At 27.6% G+C, this 21,963-nt stretch overlaps 1 protein-coding gene across 1 annotated transcript in view; it reads left to right on the forward strand.

Moving 5' to 3' along the window:
- The first annotated feature begins 11,344 nt into the window (after positions 1 to 11,344).
- Positions 11,345 to 21,963, forward strand: part of LOC111033374 (short neuropeptide F) — a 67,907-nt gene continuing 57,288 nt past the window's right edge. Inside the window, exon 1 of the mRNA XM_022314068.1 lies at positions 11,345 to 11,472. The gene's annotated coding sequence lies outside the window, so the exon portion shown is untranslated. The remainder of the gene's footprint in view (positions 11,473 to 21,963) is intronic.

A 21,963-nucleotide genomic window follows, 5' to 3' on the forward strand; every position in this document is an offset into this window, starting at 1 on the left:
TGTCCCCGAAATCCGTTTAAGACTATAGGATTACTTACTTTAGTGTATTATTGCCTATACACGTTTTTTCGTCACTTACATTTAATTAAAGCGTTTGGTGAATGTTGCCACACCCAGGCTTAATATTTGTTCTATACTAAAAAAAAAACAGCCAGCTTATTAAAAGAGGCCATGTCAACAAAATAATGAAACTGACTTTCATTATTTACAGACTAGTAAAAACACATAAGATTTAGAAAATGACAAAATTGCATCGTTTGAACAAAAACATCAATACTGTGTACATTGAATACACTCATTTGAAACCGAAGCACAGATTTCATTATTAATATAGGATGAAGATGTGTTTTTAAAATATTTATTTTTAAAACACAATATAATTTAGCTTAAAATTTAAGGCTTGAAACCAGTATTGAGTACCAGTCAGCTTTCAACATCTCTAAAGTCCATTACAATACGATATCAAAAAATATTTTTGTTGTGAGTCAGATAAAAATTGTTCATGGAGAGACGTGGACTGACATTAATTGGTGACCACTGACATAAGGTCTACTTCTATTTCGCAAGATTTCGCAAGATTTCATTGAAATTCATGAGTATATCGTAGACCACTTAAACACCTCAGTGATTCGTGATTAAAAAACGTCTCTCATTAACTTGGTTCTGGTCACTCTTTCTGACTCGTATTTTAAGAATTTTAAAAGAATGTATATATCCGATCACTACAATAAAAAAGTTCTGATTTGCATGAAAAATTAAGCGATATTTTGTTTTTTTAAATTTATTACAATGAACATATTACGTTTTTTTTATGAATCGTTAAAATGCCTCCATATTTGTGTGCATAGTGTATGATATAATAATTAATTATCAAACCAATAATAATATTTTTTTTACCCTACAGTTTTACATCCATACCAGACAGTTACCAGATATATGACAATGAACTTGTAAAATATAACTAGGTAAACGTTCAACGTTTAAAAGAGGATACGATGAAATTAGGGTAGCAGCTAAAATCGACAAATGCAGTTTGTTGCAAAATTCTCTAGCACTTAAGTGAACTTATGAGTTATGATTCATCATATTAATATAATATTTACATATCAAACGGCATCCGTCAGAGACTACTAACGATTCCAATAATTTCAATAATAAAACGGTAGACACGGAAAAAAATAATAACAAACTAACAAGTACCTAAGTATAATATTATATGTGATCACACATTTCTTTCCGTTCAGGCTATCTTAATAAATCTTATACTACTATTCATATTTCCAGTTGAAAGTGGTAAAGAAGACGCAATTTTCAATTCCCTTGGTGGCCTAGTAGCGGTTCACCGTACTCTTTATAGGGCATCACAGTTTTCGCCGGAAGAGAAAATATTTATGTTAGTTTTTTCCTACTCTTTTGAGGGCCTAACCTAACCTAAAGAGGGCCTAGAATATTAAATATTTAAATGTATACATACACAGACGTCCGCCTAGTGAAATTCAACATTTAATACTATTGTTTAAAGTAGGTGTATATTTTATTCTAAACCAGAAGTTTCCACCTCCCTACTCATCATAACTCACTCAAAGCTCGGTGTTAGGTCTACGGACAAAGCAAATGGCATAAATTTAATTACGAATGAATAATCGTCTCAACCTTGCGAATTAAAGTAGTGGAGGCGCTGGGGGTTTCGGAGTGATTTAATGAACATTAAATTAGAAAAAAAACCAAGGAACTCGCTCTACTGTATAGCAGGTTTCGAGTGTACATCATCAATAAGTAAGCCATTGTAATGGATGAGTTTGAATTGAATGATAAATCATTGTATACGGAGAAAGATATTGAATGGATAAAGTGTCACACTCTATTCCTAACTTCTGAGTACACAATATATTATAATAGCTGAGACACAATGATTTGAAAATAAAATAAAAAATAAAGAAGCATTTAATTATAATTTTAATTTATAACTAATTCTCATTATAATATAATAATATTGGTTGAAATCAGTCACTCGAGTTATTAAAACCTATACAAAATATCTATTTAGAACTTACATTACCTTATATAGTAATTAACAATTAAACCCCAGTTCTTAAGTCACTATTGGTATTCAACACTGGTTTTGAATACCAGTAAAAACCATTAAGAAGATGTTACACGGACATTTTTTGTTTCAGTTTTACAAGAGCTTAACATAGCAAATTTTACTCTCAGCAGACCACATTTATTATTATCTAGGGTATAGCATAGAATTTTTATAATATTTTTATTTTAAAGCGAGTTATGACTTATGAGTATTTAAGAACTGTAAATTATCTGTACTTACTAGTTACAATGTCTCACTTGTAAGACGGTGGTCGGAGACAACAAATGTCCGTGTAACTTCCTCTTAATACCCGAAATTAAAATCAGAAAAAATCAACCGCTTAACTGTGCTGTGTTTGATATTCCATTTCATCGTACATCATATGGTTACGATAACCATTAACCATATTAATCATATAGCCAGAAAATGTTATCATTTGAAAATTTTTGATTTGTTTAATAGGTTTAGGAGAATTGTATCCTGTGTATCTGTGCTTTTCCATCAGCAGGTGTACATTACTAATATCATATCTTAAAATTGTATTTTGTAAGTTTTAATTCTATTATTTTGTTATTTAATCTAAATTTTTACTAATGTACTACTTTGCAATTCTTTGTTTTGTTTTAGGATACTTATTATGTTATAGCGAGTGCACTTATTTTAGATATATTGATATTACAATACTTGAGCATGTACGGACGTTTACTCGAAATATAAAAACCCGTATTCGAAATAGGAAAATTTGATTCGATTCCAATTTCTAATGTTCAAAATAAAAATAAAAATCTAAAAAAAATTTTCGATTTAAAGCCTATATTATATGTGATAATCTGATAATCATATATTATGTAGTTTAATTGAGGTTAGAATAATAATATCAGACAATTATATTAATTTTATCCGAAGTTTTTATGATATTTATGGTTATACAAGTATATACAACTAGCGCCTAAAGGGGTTTTTAATATTTTAAGCTGATTTATTGATGAATAAATAGGTATATTAAAAACATTATCAAAAAAAAGTTTTAAAACTTCATTTGAAAATATATTACATACCACCTTTTATGTAATGCTAATGCTTGTAATTAAAAGTTTACCTTTTAGCTAAGTGAATATTGTGACATTATTATGTTAATTACAAAATAAACGTAACCATAATATTATATACCTAATAGTATTAAATGATAAATAAAGTTATAGTATAATACTATGATATTAAAATGGTGTTCTTAAATATAAAGTTATTTAGATCAAGAACTAATCAGTTTATAAGTTGTTTGCATTTTATATTACAATTTTCTCTTTTGATAGCACCTACGTATGTTTACTTCTAGGAGTTCTTTAAATTTATATAGTAAAATTATATATGATGTTAACTTTAATTAGATCTGAAATGACTTCGACTCATGTTGAAATATTCATCAAAACAAAATGAAACAACAAAATTGATGACAAAAGAATTTTGCTACACCAATTAAAAATATAAGAACCTATATTGACGATAATTAATGTATAGAAGTTCACATTTGAAAAGCAAATGTTGTAAAAATATTTAAATTGAAATATGAATAATGTCATAGGTTTGAATTTAAATGTATTCCAATGGGACATTTTCTCCTCTGCAAAAAATAATCATTTTTAAATTCATTTTTACAAAATCTAATAACTATTGTAATATTCATCAATACAAATCGACAGACATACAGTACTTGTATTGTTCATGCATGAATATTTTACACTATCCAAATACGTTTTCTACTTTGTTTTGAATAAATAAAAGAAAATACTTAAAAAACATTATGCACCCGTACAATTATTTAAAAAAAATACCAAAATGTTTCCATGATATTAAACTATTCTTTTCTAACTGTGTGGGACACACAAAGTTCATATAATATAACTATTAAATATAATTTTAGATAATTTAAATTAATTTAAGTTATGTAAATATTGTTCTGGTATAACACGCCGAGATATAAATTCTTGAAGATATTTTATAATATTACAAATTTAAAAATATTTTGTATGAGTAGTTTAATTCATACCAAAATATTTTTTTTTAATTTTATACAACTATTCATTATACTTAATGCATGAATAATTAGTAATTCAAAATGTTATAATGTGAAATGAGTGAGAGGTAAACGGAATTTTGCAACAATTTTATTTAATTAAAATATTTTATTGTCTAATATAAATATTAAATTTATTTAATTATACATAAACCATGACGGCGCTCCGTATAGACTATTTAGCTACATTTATGACATTTTATGTATTCTTGTATCATTATTACATTTTACCAATCATTATTGTTTACACATAGTTGATAGTATTATATTATAATAAAAAATAGTAGTGCAATTGCAAAAATATTAACTATTTTGATCATATTCCATATATGTTGATTATTTTTGATTATCATTTTTCGATATTATTAAGACAATAAATTACAATAATTAATACACATAAGATATACATATTTATTAATTAGTTTTTCAATAATTGCATTGTTCCTGGGCAACTGTCAAGTTAAGATCGTACAAACATAAAAATTAGTTCAAACAAAATCTTGAATAATAACGTATCCATTATAGTGCTTCATATTGAATTTTCGAAAGTTTTCTTTAGTAATTATTATTTTTAGTTTTCTCTGTGGTATTATGATTATATTATAGGGTTTGACCAATACAATAAGCTCATAAAATATAAAATGTATAGCAATTTACAAAAAATACTAATTTTATGGTTTTTTAAAAAAAATATTATTAGTGGGCACTAAAAAAATATAGTACTTAATTAACTTCAAAAAATTCAAACAATTTGTAGTTCAAAATATTTTCATTATACTATAAAGAATAAAACAACTTTATTATATTTTTTTAAATAGATAATGATAAATGATAATATAGTGTTTGTATTTGTATAATTATTTTAATATTGGTTTTCCAAAAAGATCCACAATAATATTGAAATATTATTTAAAACCATAACTTGATGATTATATTGTGTATTTTGAAATTGATATTGGATTGAAAATATAAGAAAACACAATTAACGTAATCTTCAAATCCTATTTAATTTATAAGCGTTGATCTGTATTGTTACTTCAGTCAGACATATAATATCTTACAAGTCACAACAAACTTTACAATAATACATTCGTACAAAAGATAGCATGCTCGTCACGTACAAGTTATTAAGGGTGTGGAATTGAAAAACATTTCGTAGTGCCAGTAAAATATTTATTTTTAAGTGAATATTCTTCAATGGCAACCTAATGACAATTATTTTCTTTTGGTTACTTTGACGTTAATTTAACTGTTCACATCGATTACTTCTAGACATAATTTAACTTAACTTAAACGATACTCGTTCATTTCTAAGTCATTTATAACTCGTGAAGACACACAAATACCCTGTATCCAAAATATTCAAAGTTAAAAGCCTTATACAACGGGTGTTTAAAACTATTTTATTCTTAAATTGTGTTATTTTATATGCTTAAGATAATCTGAGGACTTCAATTAAATAAACTCGAACACTTAAATTACATTTATTATAAACACACATTTAAGAAATATCGACGAAATTTTTTAAAATGATTGAATGTGTAGTTCTTACGATACACCAACAATACATTTTAACTTAATTTATGTGAGCATTGGAAAAAAGTTTCAGTTTGTATGCATAAATAAATCACCAATAAATCTATTTTGAAGTACTGTGGAATGTGAATATTCACGAAGTGATTGTTTATTTATAATAATTATTTTATATTTAATATCTTGTATAATGAGCCAGACATCATGTTATTTTTACTCTTATAATGTTCAACATCATATTGTCTTGTCGACATAAATATAATTTAAATATTTCTGGAATTGTATTAAATGATACCGTACCTAAATCACATACATTACATTTAATCAGCATTATAGGTTTAGGACGGTTGGGTACAAATTATTCTTAAAACCATAAAATATATATTTTATTCTCTTTGAAGACATATTTATTGCTTTAAAAACGTTTTAAAATTAGCAATTTAAAACACTCCTCTTTATAGTAATCATTCTCAGGTACAAATACCTACAACCTACACATGTATTGCGTATTTTAATCATAAAGTAGGCAAGTAATAAAAAAAAATCATCATATTGTTAAGTATTTAAACTGTAGATTAGATATTTTTCCCCGAGATAAAAACTGTACTAATTATATTAAATAGCTATGCATCTTTTTTAAACATCTAGTTTATATTAACGTATGGGCAATTCCACAGTTACCTATCAAAATTATAGCTAAGCAGTAAGCACTACAGCTATAAGTTGATTTCAATTTTTATTTTTAATAAATATATTATTCTGATATGCAAGATTTTAAAATCATTAGTTTTAATAATAATATTAACATTTGTATACATCGCTGTTACTAATACAAGACTTTACTTTAGTATTAAATGAATCGCATATATATTTTAATAACAAAACAATTAAGTAAGAAAAATATCTAAAAACATAATACGTTATTGTATATCGTGGCTTGGTGTGTCATTCGGATGGGTGACCATCTGGGATTTTTAGTAAAAAATCTTTGCCATACGTACACGTGTTTCGATTCAACCATATTATCCCATACATGAAAAAACCGATTAATAGCCATGCAGTTGAGGTCATAAAATAATAATAAAAAAAGGTAATTATCTATATTTAAATAATTTTGAAAGTTCCAATTAGATTTTTAAGCGTTTGTATCAAAGTATGTAAAAGTTGATTAGTTTAGAACATTTTTTAAATTATTTATTTTTGTATTTCTATAACCTATACGTTTAGATAATGGTTGACGTAATATTAAATTTCGAATAAAAAGATTTCTCACGGATCCGATGCATTTTGGTTGACGTTGTGTGTCTTTCTTTTAAATATTGCTTGAGGCTGTGAGCTATTTTTCTGGCAGTTCTTAAGTGACAATATAGTTCCTTTAAAAAGTGTTTCATAAAACCTTAAACGTGATGACTAGATTTCTTATTGACTCCAAATGTCACGATTCTACACGATTACCATAGTATAGAGTTGAATAAATAAATCGTTCTTGTGAACATTTTAGCGAATAGACATATACTCGTAGTTAGGCGTATATGTCTATTCATAATAATGTAATTTAACATTATACTGATTTTACTTTTATTGTTTGTGGAATATGACAATATGCAGGTACCTTGCTTTATATATGTAATATCTTAAAAAGCAGAAGCGTAAATCACTAATGCAGAAGTAGTTTAACAGCGCGTTGATGGCGAATTGCACTTATTTATGCACAAAATATATGTAGCTATGTGAATGTATATGAGTAGTTTATTATTTTCACCGTTGTTAACGACATTTAATTTAAAGCACGCATTGTATTAAATGTACTTCCATATTTATATGATTATTGTTACCATTATTGTTATAGAAATGGGTTCACGCTTAAGAACATAAAATAATATTGTGTTTATCTCGTTAGTTGATTCAAATATAACTATATAAGCATCGTGTGTTGATTTTCGGAGTACAATTTGTAAGTGTGTTGCTTGTCTAAAAATATTAGATACTTTAGTTGCTGATTTCAAAAATAAATGTTAAATGTATGAAACAGTAATTTTATAAATAAATAGACATTTTTTAATACAAAATATAATAAATTATATTTTGGTGCAAATGTTTGTTTAATAGAACAATGAAATTAATTATTGAGTTTCGAAATGATTGAAGACTTAAGTTAATTTTGTAATGCTTGTGTCTGCCATAGGAGTACTCCAATAGAAAAAAATCAAAATAATTTTTAGTACTTGGTAGCTTGTGTAATAAGTAATAACTAACTACTAATAATTATTAGTTATAATATTAGTAATAAAAGGTGCTAACAGCTCCGTTTTAAATTATTTACAAATCAGCAGAAAATTAAAATTAAAATAAAATTTTAGCGTGAGGACGTCCACGCTTGAGTCGGTGTGTAGCAGGTGGGTCACTACCATACTCTAGTATGCATGATATGAATTGTTGAGAGTTTTGAGAGACACTAATTCAATTAACTGAGTTATTCAAAAAATATTGTTATTACAAATATTAACTATATAAATACAGTGCACAAAGGGGTATTAGGTACACGAAGCCTATGTTTTGGCAATTATATGGTTCTTAGCTGATGTGAAATAAGTATTGATCACACATTAGTTATTGTAATAGTTATGTAAAATAATTATTTAAACATTCAAAAGAACTTTCATAAGACTGTAAAAGATATTAAATAATAAAAAAAGTTAGACATATTTTATACTATAAAATCCACGTAAAGCTCGTATACCTTGTAATATGAAAGTTATATAGTATTTAAATTTTAAATTTACTTTTTACAATTTAAGTTTATTCTGTAATAGTTATATACTTTGATGGTCAAAACAATGAATGTGTATGATATATTTTTAAATAGTTTTTTACTTTTATGTGGTAAATAAAAATGTTATAACTCTTAAAACATTTAACATAAACTGAAATTTAAACGTTATAATAAAGTTGAGTTGTTCAAGATTAATGTAAATTTAGGAAATCGTAGTCGCTCAGCGTTTTGAAAGCATTATTACACAAAAATAAATGAATAATATTTTTAACTTACTTTTGAACATTAATTTGATTCTTAGTATTCAGATATAAAATTATGAGAAATAAAACAAATATGAATCCTGGCAATAATTGAAAACATCAGAAAAAACAGAAATAATAATATTCGGAATCAGTGTTGGTTAATTGATTTTGTAATTGGGGGGGGTTACACATGCACTGTTTAATTTTTAGAAGTATAATTCATAGTCATCAGATATTAAACATTGAAAAAGGTAATGGGGATCTATTATTCAGTCATTAAATCATTGTCTGCTATCATAGTATCTTTCATTTTTATACTCCATCAATACATTTAGAATAACTGATTTGCAATATCTGACATTTTATACATTGTATATACCTATCTAAGATTAAACAAAATTTCAATAGTATGCATATTAAGTATAAAATCGATGGTTATATGCCGTTTAGTAAAATCGAGTATTATTTACATTGTTTTATTGTATACACTGTATCAATGACTTATGATTATTGAAGAGGTCTGTTAACTGCTTACGATATGTTTCCAGTAAAAATGTTAAATGCAATTTATGAGACTAATTATTAATAAATTAATATATTATTACAATAAATTGATTAGTGGTAGGGAATTAATATTATCAACTAATCATAGCGGATATGCCTTTCCTCGTGTCCATGCTACAAGTTGCAACTAGTGATAATAGAGTGTACCAGGTACCTACATTGTTTTTCTGTACTTTTTATTTATATTACATTAAAAATAATAAACTTGACATTTTTATAATAATAACTTAATCAAATAACATAAATAATAAAATAAATAAAAATATTAATAATATTGCGGAATTTCACAAATTAGGCACACTTGTAACGTGTATTATTTAAAATCGCCATAAAAAAGCACATCGATTAATTATAATATTATTCTCATCACAAATGCACGCTATTCATATACGACGCATCTGCATTTGTGTCTACTGAAATATAAATGTAATGAATTATGAGTTAATTTACAACAATATATAGTGGAAAAAAAGTGAATTAAGTGTCTTAATAATTAGATATAATGAATTGTAGAAGATGTTGAATATTAAGAAAATTTCATCAATTTCAAATAGATGGTGATAAATGATAATAGTATAAAGTTATGTATCAACTAGATTACTTAATTTTAAATTAGTAAATAATTATACTGTAGTATTAATAAAGAAACACTGTTTATAAACTGAATATGAATTAGAAAGAGCTTAATATTTAATTGGGATTGTGTAGACTTGAAGAATGAAATAATAAATAAGTTATACTGAGTAAATACAATTAATTATTCAGTTTCCATTAAAATCATTTAACCCCACAAATGATTTTACATTTACAATTATTATTCCATTTAATAATAAGGTATGAGTTATAAAAATTCTTACAGTTTCTAACCGTAATTGTAATCCTTAAACTGATATGATATTATACATCACTCATAAATTTATTTTGGTCTATTACGTCAGAAATACAAAAGATAATGTTTGAATATTACTGAAATTTTGTTAAACTATATGAAACAAAAAAAATTATGTTTTTTTGCTGTGTACTATTTAGGGTTGACAAACGTGCAAAAAAAATCTTTAAGTATCTTTAATACTGATTATTAATAATTAAACCTGCAATGGTTGACTAATCACCGATTTTCTCAGAATTCAGAAATATTGCCAAGCGCAAGAAAAACTTATGAAAAATATCAAAGAAATATTAGCAAGTACAGGATTTTGATTTTTATTCATTTAAGAGCTGTTCTCCGAATTTTGTAATATTGATCATTGCTTTCTAATACATGAATGTACCACTCTTCAATTACGCTATATGGGTGGAATTAGTCCAACACCTGGTTTCTGTACTTGTCATCCTGCCCGGTATGTAAGTTTAAGTGAAAATTAATATTAGAAGCGGATTCTGTGAACCAAACCTAACTATGAAACTTAAATCACTAATCTCAATTCTCAATAATATTTCAAGTGAATTTGTTCTATAGTTAAAAAAAAAAAAACTTTATACCATCAAAAGTAGGTACCTAAACATAGTTCAATATTTGATATTTACCCGTACATAGAACATAAAACTCTAAAATTATAAATTATTACAAAGAATTTAAAACGATTAGTATGGTACTGCGTAATGGAGATATGAAAATATACTGTCCAAAAATGAACAATTTCCTTGACATTTTTCTGACCGAATAGGGTAGTCGAGTGGGTGTACAGTTCACCGCACTACCCGCTTTCTATGCACGTATCTTGTTGATTTTTTTAAAAATGTATAATAAATTTGATGAAACGTGTGATTTGGAGTCATTAAGATTTTTAAATCTGTAGAATAAATTATATACTGTATTGATGCACATTTTTTTGCACACCGTCGTCGATATCATTTAATTAATTTTGTCACGGAAATTAGGCTAGACCGGGGTTTATTAGGCCGATAGAATAAAAATAAAAAAACTGTTTGACGTTTCGTGGTTTTTCCAGCCCGAAAACCCCCGTGGCCGACTGTCGACGCGTCGGTGTGGGCGGCACCGGCGACAGGTCTGGCACGCAGGACCGCTACGCTTTTTGGCCGTCCCCGGTGCCAACCGACTCGGTATATAAGTGCGTGCGTAACGGCGATCGGGCGGACCTCCAACGGTATTATAATATTGTATCATTCCACTGCTGCCGATCGTCACGACCCTCGTACGACTACGTCGAAGTCTCCCGTGTCATCAACTAGTCAGGTAAGAGATCTTTTACGTTTTTTTGGCTTTCTGCCACTTATTCTGATATTTCAGTTTTCGAAATTTTTTAATATTTTTTACACCACACCCGAGGTGGGTGTTCTGCTACCTAAAGACGACCCGTGACAGATTCCGTTCTTAACTGTTTGGTCACCCTCGAATAAACGCACTCACAATATACACGACACCCCGTTTCATTTAATGCAGTCGGAGCCGGCTAATTTGAAAGGGGAAAGCAGGCAGGCAATTTTTATTTAAGTGATACGGTGGCAATAAAGTTTAAGAAAAAATAAAATAAATTATTTAAACGATCAAAAATAATTTTACAACAAAAACGACCACAGCTTTCGTAGAATTGTCACATTTTGATCATTTTTTTTTTATTTGAAAGAAATGTTCAGGTCAAATCGAACTCTGATTTTTGAATTCATTTTAAAAAATACTATAAAAACATATTTAAAAACATTGAAAAAGGTATAAGAATAAAAAAAATATGTATTAAAACTATTTTCAATTTCTGAATTTCTGATTTTTTTTAAATTTGAGTCCAATCCAATAAGCATAAAATATTTATATTTTAAATAAAAAAAAATTGAATTCTGACAATTCATAGATTGAAGCTCCAACACGTATTATTATGAGTTATGATGGAAAATATCGTTTTAAAATTTCTGAACACGAGTCTTAAACACAAAGCGTGTTTTGTACATAAACGTCGAATTGATATCGCTGAAAATTAGTTTATACTTTTCAGTTATTTAATAAGCACTACTGTGATTTTCGAGCTTTTTAAAAGTATGCAGGTGTTAAGTTAAATTATAAATACCGAAACTATATTATAATTAAATATTGTTTTGCGCTTATTGTGCTAATTTAAAATAATTATTCTAATTTTTCTTGTCTAATTAATGCAATTGAAGTTTGTAACATACATTCTGTAACTGCTCGTAAAAATAAGATATGAACTGAACTTTATCTGAAAACTGTTTTAGGTTATTTATAAAATATAGAATAATTTTGATTTGTAAAAATAATTAATTATTAAAATTAATAATTGTGTCATTTCAGTATCTATTTATTATGCGTGTTTAATATTATTTTAATATATTAAGTATTAAGAATTTTATTGTGACACTAATAATAAAAAAATAAAGAAAATATAAAATCAGTCTCCTATTCAGTTACTTATAATATATGGACACAACAAAACTAAGTTTTAATTTTATCATAATATTTATGGAAGTATTCAAATTGTTATTCTAAAATCAAAAAAATGTCTATAAGTTAAACCATTGAATTCGGAAACAACATTCGAATTTTTGCATAATATTTAAAAACACTTGTTCAAGTTATTTAAAAAAATATCATGAATATATGATTAATAAAGAACAAATCATTTTATTTTTAGCCTTAAGTAATTAATAAAATTCTATCAAAATAAATAGAGTGTAGCACAAAATACTAAATTTAATTGCTGACAAAAGACAAGTGTACAGTGTACGAATATAGTCAATAAACTATTAATTTAATGTACAAAATAACAAATATTTTGGTCAAAACGAATGCAGTACAATAAACGTACCTACCTACCAACATATTATTACATTTTCATAAAACTTCAATAAAAATCAAAACATATAGAGTTGTCAAACATGTTTAATATGTTAAAGTTAGTTTTTAAATTTTTTTTTAATATTAGCAAATTTTTAAATATGACCATATGGGTGGAATATTCATAACTTTGCAATTTATAATTTAGGTGTAAACAAAAAGTTTTATTGTGTTACAGGCAAAATAAATTAGTCATGTATAAAATGTTCACAGTTCATACAATCAAATATAAATAATATAAAACGTAGATTTATATTTTATTTTGTTTGTATGGAGGTACAAATATTTAAGTATAATAAAAATGTTTAATTTAATTAAACATTATTATAAATATTTAGATCCGAAATAGGTAGTGAATTTCTACTTTAATTCGAATATTTATATTAAACGAATCTACTAATTTTTAAATATTTATAATTTATACATACCTATTCATTCTTAAGTTATTGTTTCACGTTGACACTGATGACACGACGTACAAAAACTTCAAAACACATTGTACTACTTTTTAAACTTATATGAAGATTTTAGATTTGAATAGGTTGATTTATTTATTGTATGTACCTATACTTATACCTGCAAGCTATATCATATTTCAGTCTGCTTAGCAGCTACTATAATACTTCCCTCTTATTGTGTTCAAACTACAGTAAAGTTTTAATTATACCTACATATATAACTTAACTAATTGTTATCAAAATATCAAATACATTTTTTAATAATATTTTCTATTTTTAACTATTGTCAATTTCATAAAGCTAACTTGCGTAATTCGAAAATCATTTATTGGTCATTTAAATAATAGCATTTCATACTAGTTATGTGTTTTAGGCCCAAAGTATATTTCTGATAATGTTATTTAATCACCTAATGTAGGATAGAATAACATATTTATACAAACTATCAATAAATAATATACAGTGGTTTTAATTAACTAAGCATGTTATATTTTACATATTATTTTTTTCCAAAACTATGACAGACTTACACAGAGTATTGATTTAATTATTGTTGTCATTTCTTGTTCGTACATTAAAATACATCTATAATATACTGTTTTTTCATGCATATCAATAAATTGATGTTCGCTAAAAAAATAAATATTAAAATTTTTCTTTTTTTTTTTAATGATATTTTAACATATTAATAATGAATATCAACAAAACATTAATGTCTATTAAAATTACATAATAATGTCTAAATAATAAATGAATTATTAAGGTACCTATAAAATATTTAAAGACTATATTACATATATTTTTGTGTAATTTCATAAGCGTTTATTTTTTATACAACGATCAATTAGGTAGGTCGGCACGTCTCGGAAAACCATACGACGGCGATGTTCGACACGTTATAATATTTTCACAGTCAGTCAAACGAGAACAGGATACGGCTCTATAGGGGTCTCATCCATCACCGTTAAGGCATTTTTCCAAAGTTGATCTCGAACTGCATTTTTGTCCGTCTAGCGGGATTGTACCTCGTTTTCGAGGCTATCTATACCGCCGTGCCGTGACCGCTGTAGTTCCACATACCTACTACGCATTATTATTTATTTTTAATTTTTCTCGACATAATGAACAAGTGAACCATAAACCACGCGATCACTGACACTGCGGTATCCATAACATAACGTTTACTGTGTTTTGTTAATATCATAATATATTATATCCATGTAGTATATGGTACTCGCATTTTTGCTTATTTCAAACTATCCATGGATATATTATTATCATCTAATGAAGAAACACTTTTTTACATTTTTGAAGAAACCATTTACTATGAATTTATTTTTATATTCCATTTTTACTGTCATCTTATTTAAAACTTCAAAAGAAAAGATCAATCTTGAATTTTAAAAACAGTTTTGAACTGAGCTCCAACCAAAAATGTATTTTTCTTCGATTACATAATATGTCGAAATCAATTCTACAAAATTACCGTTGAAAGCAATGTTTGCAGTCGAACAGCCAATATTAAGAGACGCGTGATGCATTATTTGTTTTGACTTTGTTTGCTGTGGAAAACCCCAATAAATAAAATAATGCATACTTTGTAGACTCATTTTTTTTTCAATCCATTTTGCGGAATACAAAATGAATTTCATATCTCGATTTAAAACTTGAGTGCCCTCTCCGTGGTAGTAACTGCGTATACTTGTATGCATTTTATTCTGCCAAAATATAAGCCTATAGTGCATAAGTAGATATACGTATTCCTACACAGCGCATGAACATAACAATATTATAATTTAGGTACCTACGTTTATCGATCGTAAAATAAATACATCCAACAGTTACTCGCGGGTTGGCGAAACCCTCTATCTGAAACATCTGCCGTCCCCTGGAAATCATCGGTTATCGCGAAACACTTCCATCGCTCTATCAATTCCGAACAGGGCCACAGCGAGTCTGTGGTCGCCACGACCGCTTGCACATGACGTTCATTGAGGTCCGTCACATTTCCGCTCTGTATTAATTTAAATTTTATGTTTTCGGGGAAACCAAAGACGTCGTAAAATATAGGGTGAATATATTACCCATATGAGACATAACAGGTAAAAATAACCCAAACGCGAGTTCTTATACTAAAACGAATGAAATACACCAATAGGTATGTAGGTATGTATAAGTTTCTATAAGAACAAAACAACTTTAATTAAGTTATTTCATAAGTCCACAGATATTTTGTTAATACACAGAAATGACAATATGTTGATGAAAAAAATAATTTCCTTTCCATTTTATTCAGACTCAAGATTGACAACTGAAATGTAGTTTTATGGTCTATGTCGTTTATGATTATAATATTGTAGAGAGACAAATTAATAAGCAAATCTTTTATGCATCATTGTTTACGGGTTATGTATATTTTATGAGGATTCAAAATATTTGAGGTTCCTTAGAATTTTCTTAGCAACAAAAGGGCTCTACGAACGAACAAGTTTTAGCTGTATATGCTTATATACAGCAAATAGTAGGAAAGCATCGGAAACCCAGAACCCCAAAGAAAGAGCGAGGCACCCCTCCCCACTTTCATGTTCGTGATTCAACGCCTTATCCCTACCCTCAAACAATTTCTAAATACGTGTTGGTGTGGTTAAAATTTGATAGTTTTGATATTACGTGAAAAACGTCCTTAATCCAATTTTTAACAATCTGTACTGAATGTAACAAAATTTTTTGTCCATTCTATTCGTATCTTAGATAAAAATCAAAAGTCTAAATTTTAGATATTGAAGGTTATGTTAAAATGTTATAATACTACGTCATTCAGTCTTCCTCAGTTAGATACACTGTCTCGTACAGTTTAGAAAATGATAAATTTTATTTTATTCCCGTGTGTATCTATATTGGTGTATTTTTTGTCTTACAGGAACTGAGATATGGGGGAATTTTATACTGTAGGAAAAACTAGGAACACATATTATTATCATACGTTACAGTTTACTTGCTGTGTTTTGTATGGGCACTTAATATGCTATAACTCCAAAATATAACACGGAAACGGACGGTTATCATACATGTTATTTTTATTGTGTGGCATCAACGGTTACTCGGACCAAATTTGGTCGCGATAGTCAACGGAAGTCGCAACAACACCGCGTGGCCAGACACACTACACTGTATAATAATATACAATATATAATATAAAATAATGTGCAGAATACGACCAGTTTGTCGCATCCACGTTCTACTTTACTGCTTCCGTCGTAACGCGCGATTTTTCCACTATCTAGAACGTGCACGTAGGTATATTGTATAAAATGCGCATAAAAAAATGTAACTGCGATGATGACGTTCACGTATACATTATAGTATAGGTATCTATATGTAATAAATAATAATAATATATTATTATATAGGTATCTGCTTCGAGTGCGCAACATAATAAATATTTTCAAAAACGATTTACTGGGTCAGAGAATACATTTCGGTTGACCTTTTTCACTTCACGACGCATCTTTCTAAGTTGGAATTGTTCAAAAAATGTGTGTTCGTGTGTTTTTTGTACAGATTTTTTTTCATAAATTACCCACACTACAGCCGGAATAATTTTGATAGTTAACGTCAATCCTGTTCGATAACAGTCAGATTTTGTTTAAGATAAGCATAGAAATACACGAGATTTTTGACGGAAAACTTATTTTTAACAGTATTATAATAGAACGTTTATTGTATTAATAATTAATAACTTTTTCTTGAGCTCTACTCTAAACCACATTATATCTTGGGTGATTCAATTATGGCTTTTTGTAACTATTGATTTTTATATATTATTAACACTATAAATATTGACGAACATTCAGTTTTAAGAATTTTAATTGATCAAAATAATTATCACTTAATGAAGCTACATCCCGCCTTCCGCCCACTGCAGTACAATTTTACACTGTAACACCTAGAATAATTAATTTGACCTATGAAAGCCTTTGATAGAATTTAACTCGAAATTCACTCTCTTGTATAGGCTTACAAAATCGTGTCAAGTATCTAACAAAATAACAATATTACCGATGCGTAAGCGTGTACAAAATGTATTTCCAATAACCCTTAAGCAGCTTAACTCGTGAATCGTGGATTTATCTTTGTTAGTGAGTCGAACCAATAAACACGGAGGGCATATTAAATAGCTGATAAACACAAGTTAGAAATAGTGAATTTAAAAAAAAAAATAATAAAACTTTTTACCTCAACATACAAGAAGATGAGAGATTTGTGTTAAAAATTACAATACAAGTGATTAGTTTTTAAAAAACAATCCCACATACTATATGTTTTTCATTATTGTTCTATGATTTCAAAGTTTCATTGTTGCTAATCTATGGATATTTCTTTACATGGTATTTTGATGATATTAATTAATAATTTGATTAGCGAGTATATCCGATCCGTATTCTTCAATCCCTATGACAACTAAGTGCAGGTTTAGTATACACAATTCCGTGTGGAATAAAACTGTTATAGTTAATACAAACAATCAAATAATTATAAATGTATTATGTGTTTGTATACAGCTATTTGAAACACAACGAGTTTAAGACTTAAACTTCTAAACCTATTTTTGCCATCATCAGATGTGACTGTATTGGTAATCGGGTATACTCTGACATGATCATTATTTATGTGTGATGCCTTAAAGTGGATCAAACTATTGTTTAAAACTACTTAGTCTTATAACTCCACTGTATATTTCAACGATTTACAAAAATAAAAATGTACATGTAACAATGTTCATGTTGTAGGTACAAGTAATGTTATTCATAATAATAAATAATTTACAATTAAATCAAAACTTAATACGATTACTATCACATTTTCCGTATTAATTATTAGGAATGCATTTAAGTAAATTCTTTTGACATTTGATCGTTAGGTGCAGTATAAACTCTTGTTAGCACTAGTTGATATGCCCAAAATAGGATGAACTTATAAGTTCGTTGTAAACATTGAACACATTTTTTCTAACTTTGTATCGTGTGTGATTGCTTTCGTAAAGGATTTCCCTCCGACACCGTTTTCTGACAGTGAAACGCACCGTTGTTAAATGTTACCTTTTTTCTCTCCTTATCTACAATGTTAGATGTACCTACCATGGGGGTCCTGGCTGTATATACGAAACGTCAGTTCGGTGACAAACTAATCGTGATCGTCGTCCTCGGATTAAATGTGAATAATGCTGAGAATATTTTATAGCAATTATAATGGATTCAGAATAATGTAACTGAAGAACTAAATATTAAATTATTTTTTTTATTCAAATAAATATTTTTATAATTATTCAACTTAAATGTAGAATTCTGTAAAATCAGACAATATAAATAAACAGAATTTAAATTGGCTAATATAAGTAGTTTGACAGAGTTAGATTAAACGTAATGAGTTCTATAATATGTTCAAATTCTAATATCAATGATATTATTAATAATCTTTTATTTTTAGTATTATATATTAATTATATTAACTATTTTTTGTATCTAAGATTATGATCAACCAAATTTTCAATAGAATATAATATTACGTTAATATTTTTTTCACAATAATGTATAGGCACAATAAGTACTTAATAAAGAAATTTATCAAGCTTTTTATGAATATTAGCTGTAAGACTATATAAAATGTGTGAGTCTCATGAGAGGATGTTACCCATTGGCAATATTAATGATATATAGAGTGATTTTTGTTGTTTTGATGAATTATGTCAAAGTTCTAACTTCAGACGCTCATAAAAAATTAACGTTGATTTACACAAAGCTTTTTTTTGATTCCAATAACAATTATTTATGACTAACCTTGTATATTCAACTTTTAAGTTTGTTTAATTAACTAATCTTTTGCAAAAATGAAAAATACACACACGTCATTGTGAAATCAGTACCAATTTTCGAGATAAATCGAATAAAAGTAATCCAAATTGTACTATTTTAGAATTTAAGAACCTCAGAAACTGAAATGTCTTTAAATCACCCAAAAGTACAAAAAATAACTTTATATTCAATCACATTAAATAAATTATATAAGTATACATTTTAAGATTGATAAGAATCGTTAATTTTAGAATAACGAAGAAATAACAAAACTCGAATGGACAAAATCGTAATAATACCTCTTTTATTAATCTTTTATTTTCGGTTGTTTTTTATGATTTTATCTAAAAGTCTATCATTTGTAACATTATGTTTTAAAAGTGAGAAATATGAGAAATTAATACTTTACTTAGGTCTGACGGTGATTAAAATATCTAAGATTAACATTAGATAACTGCAGGCATAAGAGTTATCTAAATAAAATAATAGATGAGTAAATTTGTATCTGTGCAAGTGAAATTGTAATACAACTTTTTTCAATTTATTCTCAATTGGCGAATTGGCGTATCAATTTATTCTCAAACATAATATTAGATTGGTTGTTAGATGGTAAATTTATTATTTGATGCTATCGCTTATGGAACTGTTTTATATTATAAATTAAACCAAATTAAACTAATGTTCGAAAATATGAGTCTATAATAATATGTCTTGTCACTTTGATATCAAACGAAGACATTAGTATAATATTGGTTATACGAATTATAAATAAGGAATGAAATAAAATAAAGTGAAATAAAATGTTGGTATAAAATATTCGTTTATTATTGAATTTTCTAAATAATATACTTTACTCTAAATTCCATAAAACACGTTATTATTGTTGAAATAATATGTATTAATAAAGCATGTTGGACGTTGGTACATCCAAGAGTTGTAGTTATTAAAAAAGTACCTAATAGAAATTTGATTTTTTTTTTTCAATGTAAATTCAAAATGTTTGTAAGTTGCAGAGTTTAACAATTGTTTGTTTAGTTATTTGTTAAAAGAAAACGTCTAAGTAAAACGCATTACAATATGCGTAGTAAACTGTAAACAACAAATACAATCTACTCGTTTCAACAGTACCTAATCCATCTGTAGTCTATACCGTCTCAAAAAGTGTATGCACACGATACAGACAAGTCTTTATACAATATTTAAAATATACAGATAGAAATAATAAAACGTCGACGACTCGCGATAAAAAGTGATGAATTGTTGAAGAAAGCGCACGACGAGTGCTGCACTCACCGGTGTTATTGACACGGCATACATTATTGCTGACGGTCTGAATGTGGTACATTAGTCAGTTTTGGCCAAGTACGTATTATATATTATATTATTTTACTGTAAACGTGCGGCATTTATTATATTATGAGTGGAGTGTGATTTTTTTTTTTTAATACTCGAGTAGTCCCAAATTTTGTCTGTAAAAAATTCTAAGGGTCGCTTAAGAATCAATATAATCATTAATTAGATACATAATAATTTTTAGTCACACGTTGATCCCTCTATTACAGTGCTACCGCAGTCACACTGTACATAAAATAAACGTTTTTGTTTTATTCCATTCGTCCTGAATAATGTTATAATATTACCTATATGAATACAAGTATGAAGTAGTGCGGGTATTGTCATAAAAATATATTTGAATAATAATTTTTTGTGTTGGTTAACCGTATTAGAGCATTACAAAAGATCAGGTTTCGATAAAAAAAAATAAAAAACGACTCCTCGAACATCAACCATATTCGTTTGGCGAAAACGATCCGGCGACCGGCAATCTATACAGTCGTATTATGTGTTTCTGAGTCTTAACTCAACGATGAGAAATATGATATAACATGTATATTTTAATAATATTTATTTAAACTATTATAAAATGTATACATTTCCTGTCATATTTTATGTATAATATATTTTTAACGACCTATATTTTGGGCGGGCACTGACGACTCGGTCGCCGTATAATATATATTATAATGTTATATACCTACATAGCGCACAGACACGTAGAGTATTTTAACGACTGGGTGGGTTTTTTTTCTTCTATTTATCGATTCGTTGAGAAATCGAAGTAGAATTGAAGACCCGGTTAACAAAGTCATACATTGTATACACACTACACATACAAAACATTATTATACATACCCTATGAAAATCATATCACACATATTATATTGATATTGTGCTTATTCGGTGGACACACATCACATCGCCCGGCGTCCTTTCACGTCTCTGAAAATCGTTAGCCACTGAGGACCAAGTCCACATTTTAATAATAATAACATACACAAAAGACGCTCACACACACGAGAAAAATTTATTCAACAGTCAATCCCATTTGGACTCCTTTCGTCCAAGTATAGCCATTTAAATATGACAATATTTTGGGCCACATCACATCGACTGCGATTATTCCTATTGAAATCTCCAACCGTCGGTTGTTATACACCAGATGGGATATGAGATTTACTCTCTCCAGTCCGACATATGCCACGTTGTATCATTATTATTATTATCTGTTT

This window comes from Myzus persicae, unplaced genomic scaffold (genome assembly GCF_001856785.1).
Source record: "Myzus persicae strain clone G006 unplaced genomic scaffold, MPER_G0061.0, whole genome shotgun sequence".
Classification (NCBI taxonomy): domain Eukaryota; kingdom Metazoa; phylum Arthropoda; class Insecta; order Hemiptera; family Aphididae; genus Myzus; species Myzus persicae.